Consider the following 6,366-nt stretch of genomic DNA (forward strand, 5'->3'; position numbering starts at 1 on the left):
CATATTATGTCCTTCCATTCATGTCGGTAAGAACCATTTTACATGAAATGTTCCTCCAGTTCCTCCCCCTCTCCCCTTATCTGCACACAAACTTCATGTTCTTGTCCATTTTCCCTTTTAGTTCAATTTTTCTCCCCTTTGGAAGTAATACCCGAGGCAGAGGAACTTTCCAGTTACATTTGTTTTCCCCTCAGAAATTAAAATGATAGACATTGGTAGGGGAAATGGACCGCACAGTAGCAATTACACTTATGTTGTGTACATCATTTGGCCTGTGTATTTTGGTTGCCTTCTGAAGGTCCTTTTATTTTAGCCCTAGGCCGAGTTGGCTGCAGTAGGTCACTTGTTTCCGACAGCAATAAAAATAAAAATGAAACAGCCCTGAAAGCAGCATTCTTTCCCCCCCCCCCCCAAGGATGTTGTTTTCTAGCCTGTCTCAGTTTCCGGTTCCCATGAACCAGCTTGTCGCTGTTGTGTTTGGATGCAGTGTGCCATAGGAAAATGTTAAAAGGATTGCTTTCTTTTAAAGAAAAAGCAAGACAGATTATTAGAAGCCACCTTGATCTCCACACATTTTAAAAAAAAAATAATTTTGTCAATCTTTTTCTCTATTGTCCTCTTTGTACTTATTCCAGAAAAATCCCTTTCAGTTTTCCTGAGATTTTGAGTGGCACTGAAGGGCCAGGGCTTAGCTTTTTTGCAGCAACTCACTTTCCCTACGGATGGTGCTGCTCTGCCAGGAGAGGCTCTTGATTTTACCCATTACAGCAAGCGTTTCAGGAAAGCGTGTTCTGTTACCCCTCGAAATGCCAGCCTGTGTGATCCCACCATGGCTTTGCTGGCTAGCTGAGAGTGAGGCCAGGCCAGGGCCTCAAGACCATTCGCAACCCACCCCTCTCTGCTCCAAAGACAGAGGTCAGGAGACAACAGCACAGCTGGTAACAAAAGCCCAGAGGAAGAGGCCTGTTACTCTGTGGAAACCACAGCTTGTGGAAAACACACACGCGCATACACACACACACATAGAGCTACGCTCTGGTCTTCAGTGATCACTGCAGGACTTGGAGTCAACAGGGGTATTTTTGCTTCGTGTTTTTTTTTACAGCCCGGTTTCATAAGCTAAAATAGCTGACCCTGCTTCCATTAATAGGTTGGAGTGGATGATCTATCAAAGCCCCTTCCAACCTGAATTGTCCTATGACCCTACAATGCAATTAAACTCTCAGTCTATCCCTCCACTTTAAATAGCTTTTGGACTTGACTGATTTCAATCCAGCTTGGCAAAGGGGTATTAAAAGATAATTAAGTTCCCAGAAGTTTTCTTTTATTATGGGGTGGGGGCTGTGTTGTTGTGGTTGGTTTGGTTTGGTTTGTGCTTTTTTGAAAAAAAAAATAATTATGGCAGGATAGAGAAGAAAGATGAAAACAGATTCTTCCCCCCTCCCCCCACACCCGGGAAAAGCAGACAGATTTCACATTTTGAATGCTATTTAGCAATAGCACATACATCAACCAGCCTATTTCCTTCAGCTGTTTGTGATGGTGACTCAGATAAGTCAAAGACACCAAGTCTCACGCAACAGCCCCATTTTCCCCTCCTCAAGATGCCAGCCTTTCTCCAGAGGTGCTCACACCCTGATATAGCAGACATCATGTAAAAGTAATGGTTGTCCCCAGCTGCAGCTCCAAGCTCTGGGGCTCTCCAGCACCCCTCAGGATACAATCCATACTCCTAAGGAACCACAAAAACAGACAAAAAAACCCAAACAAAACCCCCCAAGCAAACAAAAACACCCCTGCCAAACCAGTAGTGGCTTAGACAAAACCTGGGGGAGCTGCCACATACTTTTGTGTCACTAGCACAGATAAGTTGTATTTTTCGCTGCAGTTTCATGCCAGAGATGGCCGTTACATGCTCTGGCAATTTTCCTCTTGAAAACAGCCACTCAGACTTCAGAGAAACTTTGAGGTGCTCTCATGCATCAGAAGTTTTTCAAGCCTGAGGAGAGGTATGAGGCAGATTTGAAAGCAAGATTGGCCCCTCAGTCAGCAAAACATCCAGGTTTCTAAGGACACTATCTCACCCTGGGCCAGCTTATGGGGACAGTTGGAGAAACCCAGCACAAGCCGCCCTCGGGGCGACAGGTGAGGAGCTCCAACTGCTGCCTGATAGCGAAGGATGCCCCGCCAGGGTTGTACTTATGGTGTCAGCATCAGTGAGGCATGCCGGCTGCCTGCAGGTAAGTGGATCAGAGATAGCGGGATCCCTCGCCGTATACCAACGTGCATTTCCACACAGGAGCCACAGGTCCCGGTTTGTACCTCTCTTGTTCCCTGATGTAGGATAAAACACAGCAGAGATTGAAAGGTTTAAGGAAGTCCCACATATTTATCTATGTGCATATTTATGACACAGGGAAACCCAAAACAAACAAAAAAACCATCTTTCCTCCTGTGAGAGGCTGCACACAAGCATGGCTCGTTTAGGCATGCCATGTGTTTGACTCACAGCAGCCAGGAGACTGACTGTTTTCTCAAACCTCTGTGTTCTGATTGCTTGCTGCGGTGGACGTGTATGTGTGGGGTTCTGTCCCCCCCTCACACTTACAAGGCAGTATCACAGCTTTTTTCACAGCTCCTCATCTCATGCTGGAACTGACCAACCCTCCCACCACACTGGCACGTTTGGGGAGGCAGGGAAGGCAGTGGGGTGCAGGGGAAGAGGACTGCAGTGCCACATGCCTCCCTGGGGTGGTTAGAGTTCAGTGCCATCATGCAGTTTGGGGGTGAGCAAAGAAAAAAGGCAGGAGTTATTCTCCAAGGCCCGTCATCCATGGCAGGGCTATAACTGTTCAGGAAAAAAATCCCATTTGTGTCCATCCTGGGATTTTGGCTCCCTTGGTCCTGCCTGTCCACTCCTGTTTCCACTTATGCCTCCCAGGGAAAGAGAAAGAAAAAAAAACAACCAGCAGAGTAGTGGTGGCACTGAGAAAAATCTAAAAAGCCAAACTGGCACCTTGTTGCATAGGATAGTAATTCATTGATCCCACACCAACTGCACATTGCACAAGGGCATACCTCTGTGTACAATGGAGGGCAGCACCGCTGGGCTCCCACAGGCTGGCACTGTTCTAGAGAATTCCCATAAACCCTTGAAAATGTTCAGAGCTGGGGAACCTGACCAGAAGGTGCTTGTTTTGCATTGCAGCTAGCCTCCTAGGACAGGCCAGCAAGCTGCCTGGAAAGCCTGCATACCTTGCCCCATTTCCTCTGCATGTGCAATTTTTGGAGGCACCCCACTGTTGGTCTGCAAGGAGCCCTGCCCTGGGACCCTACGTGCACAGGATCCTGCACAGCCTCTGGTTCTCCTGAGCTCTGGCACTGCAGCACTTGGTGGCACCCAGCTTGAAGGGTCTTGCTCCCAGCCGTGGCAGTGGCACCCTGCCAGCAGGGCTTACGCCATCTTCCAGCTGAAGTCTGCTGCATTGTACACATGATAGTATCCTCCCCTATGCCTCACCAGACCTCTCCAGCCCTGCCTCAAAATCTCTCGGGAAAGCAAAGCATCACATTCGGTTTGCAGGAAGCACAGGCTGGCCACACCACCCTCCTTGTGAGTCCCAGTTTGTTGCCCAGCCAGCCCTAATTCCAATTGCTTTATATGAGCACTCTTACACAGGCAGCATTTTGTGCCTGAAAGATCAACAGAGTCCCAGTAACAGCAAAAATAGAATCAGATGCAATAACATCTTACATAAGCTTTGGTTAATAATAAACCCAACTTTACTCAAATCCTAGTGACTCCAGTCCTAGTAGTGACAAGATAGGAGATAACTATGAGAACATATTGAACTATTTACTGTGATTTGATGAGATTATCCTTCCTGCACTTTGCAAATTGTTAATAAGGACGTACTTTGGGTCCACCCCTCCCTCATGTTGCTTTGGATTGTTCAGGTAGCTTCAACCAAATATCTGATTTAACAGACTGATTGCAAGTGTTACAGCACAGATTTATGAATTGTGTTTTACTAGGACCCAAAAGATCTAAATACATACCAAGTAGGAGTCTCAGCTATCTTTTAGTCTACTTCCCTCTAAAATCAATGATAAAACCCTATTTTAAAAAAGTAGTAATATTACTTCCCCTGGTTGGATAAGCTGGGTCCTTTTAAAGTCTGTCCTGGCTATCCTCATACTTCTTGATTAGACAAGCTGGCCTTTATAAACTATGTTTGCTGCTGCCAGAAAACAACCTGCTTGGTCAGGGAATAAATTGAATTTCTGATAAACTGGATTATCCATTTTGGAGCCCTTTGGACTAAGAAAATATTAGTCTTCCCTACCTGCCCCTTAGCGATTGTAACAAGGGTCTGAAATAGTATCATAGAAGTTTACAGAGGTACCTGAGAACAGGCTCCAGCCTGCCTGTTCCCCCTATTCAGGAGACCTTATTTGAGGAAAGTGTTAAATAGATAATAGTATCAGCCATACCTATCCTCTTCTGCCATGGAGACAGTAATGTTCTAGGACAGGTTAGAGACAAAAAAGGCATCCAAGCTCTCAATAGTTAGGTGACTAAGAACACACATTCCAGGGGCAAACAAAGGAAAGGAATTTAAATGCATTGAAACGCAACAGTCTCAGCCTCAGAGATATTAACAAAGAACATGCCCTATAAAGGAATTTGCAAGGTCACAACCTGGTAAGAATATTCATATTCCTTCTAGACACTGCCAACTAGATTTGCAAGCTTCTCTAAAGCCTGTTCTAAGTTACATGTTGCTTCAAGTTTTGGTGTCTCAATAATATATGTGCTGGTGCATTAATAGTACCTGTAACTAATGCGAGTTATTTAGATATGTGTGTTAAAAGCAAAACAAAACATCCATTTGCTTGTATCAGATCATCTGTTTTTCCTCAGTTTGATGACAGAAGTCCAACCCAGATGTTAATTACAGAGAATGCTTCAAAAGCAAAGGCACTTCTCAGAATAACTTCGAAAGATGAACATAACACTCACTTTTCAATTACAAGCTGAATTTGCTTTAACATTTTTGACCACATCTCTATTTTTGGCTACTTACACCTTTGCTGTTGTTCTGTATACTTACCAAGGCAAGAAGTATTCGTAGAAAGATAAAATTAAAGCATATGCACTGATAAAATGAGTTACTTCCATAATCTATGAAAAAGGTGATAAATTTTAACAGACATAATAGTGATTTTTTTTCTTTGAAGTGTTAGACTTTAACAACGTTCTAACAAATTTTTTACGCTTTTTTTAACAAAGGAGTGAGGATGCATACAGGTCATGGTAACAGCATGTCAAAGTCATCGTGGCGGGAGTGTTCTGGTTCAGATGTGAACAGCAGCACTGCAGTGGACATCCAGCAGACAGAGAATGGGAGCAGGTATCACTGGATCACAGCATGACCCTGAATAAGTTATGTGACTGCTCAGCTCCAGTTTCTCAGTTTGTGAAATGGGAATAGTGATGTTTAACTACCTCAATAAACCAACACATACACACGAATACTGAAAAGACCACAGCACTTCCACATTAGAAATACAAGTTAGTACATGGGAGCTCCTTTCACCAAGAATTTGACCCTTTGCCATTCCCAACTCCCTTCAAAAAAAGAAAAAAATTGTCTAGAAGAGTGACACAAGAATGACGCAAAATTGACACAAGGCCTCACAGTGAGGATGATTTGGGGATTTAACTTATCAAAGAGAAGGTCAAAAGTTAACTCGATCACAATCTACAGGTACCTATACAAAGAGAGTAGCTATAACTAGAGGGCTCCATCTCTTAGACAAAGGCAAAACAAGTACTAGAGATTCAAATTACCCAAGGCTGCAAAGAACAGCCCAGCAGTAACAATCTTCAGATCAAGGCTGAAGAGCATAAATTTCTGAGATACACGCTCGGTCACTAGGTTACCTGCAGGCATCACTGGCCAAGATCACACATGCATTCTTTGCAGAGGGGTCAGATTAGACCATCTTAATGCATTCTTCCAGCCTCCATCCAGAAAATTATTTTTTAAACAAAACAGATTGAATTAAAGATCTAAGAGGGCATCTTCATCCAAGGGCTGGTAATACCTTAGGGAAGACTAAGACTGAACCACTAACATTGGCTAGGATATTATTAGCTCCTGTAGCAGCCACTGAAGTTGATGGTTTTCTTGGGGATGCATGAGGGAAACAGGATGGCAACTTTTGCCAGAAAGGGGTGGTGAGGAAGGCAGACAGCCGAGGGCAGCCTACAGCGCTCCACTTGGTATGGGGGAGAGACTGGTAAAAGAAAGTTATTGTGTGTCAAAAGCCTCAGGAATGAGAGCAAAGATTTCACGTCGG

At 44.3% G+C, this 6,366-nt stretch overlaps 1 long non-coding RNA gene across 1 annotated transcript; it reads right to left on the minus strand.

The window, feature by feature from the left end:
* Nucleotides 1–393: 393 nt before the first annotated feature.
* LOC135312819 (uncharacterized) lies at nt 394–4,130 on the minus strand. Its single transcript, XR_010372437.1, has 2 exons — nt 4,060–4,130; nt 394–2,334 (listed from the first exon to the last, which is right to left on the minus strand). It is a non-coding gene; the product is annotated as an uncharacterized LOC135312819 (long non-coding RNA).
* Nucleotides 4,131–6,366: the final 2,236 nt, after the last annotated feature.

Source organism: Phalacrocorax carbo, chromosome 3 (genome assembly GCF_963921805.1).
Source record: "Phalacrocorax carbo chromosome 3, bPhaCar2.1, whole genome shotgun sequence".
NCBI lineage: Eukaryota > Metazoa > Chordata > Aves > Suliformes > Phalacrocoracidae > Phalacrocorax > Phalacrocorax carbo.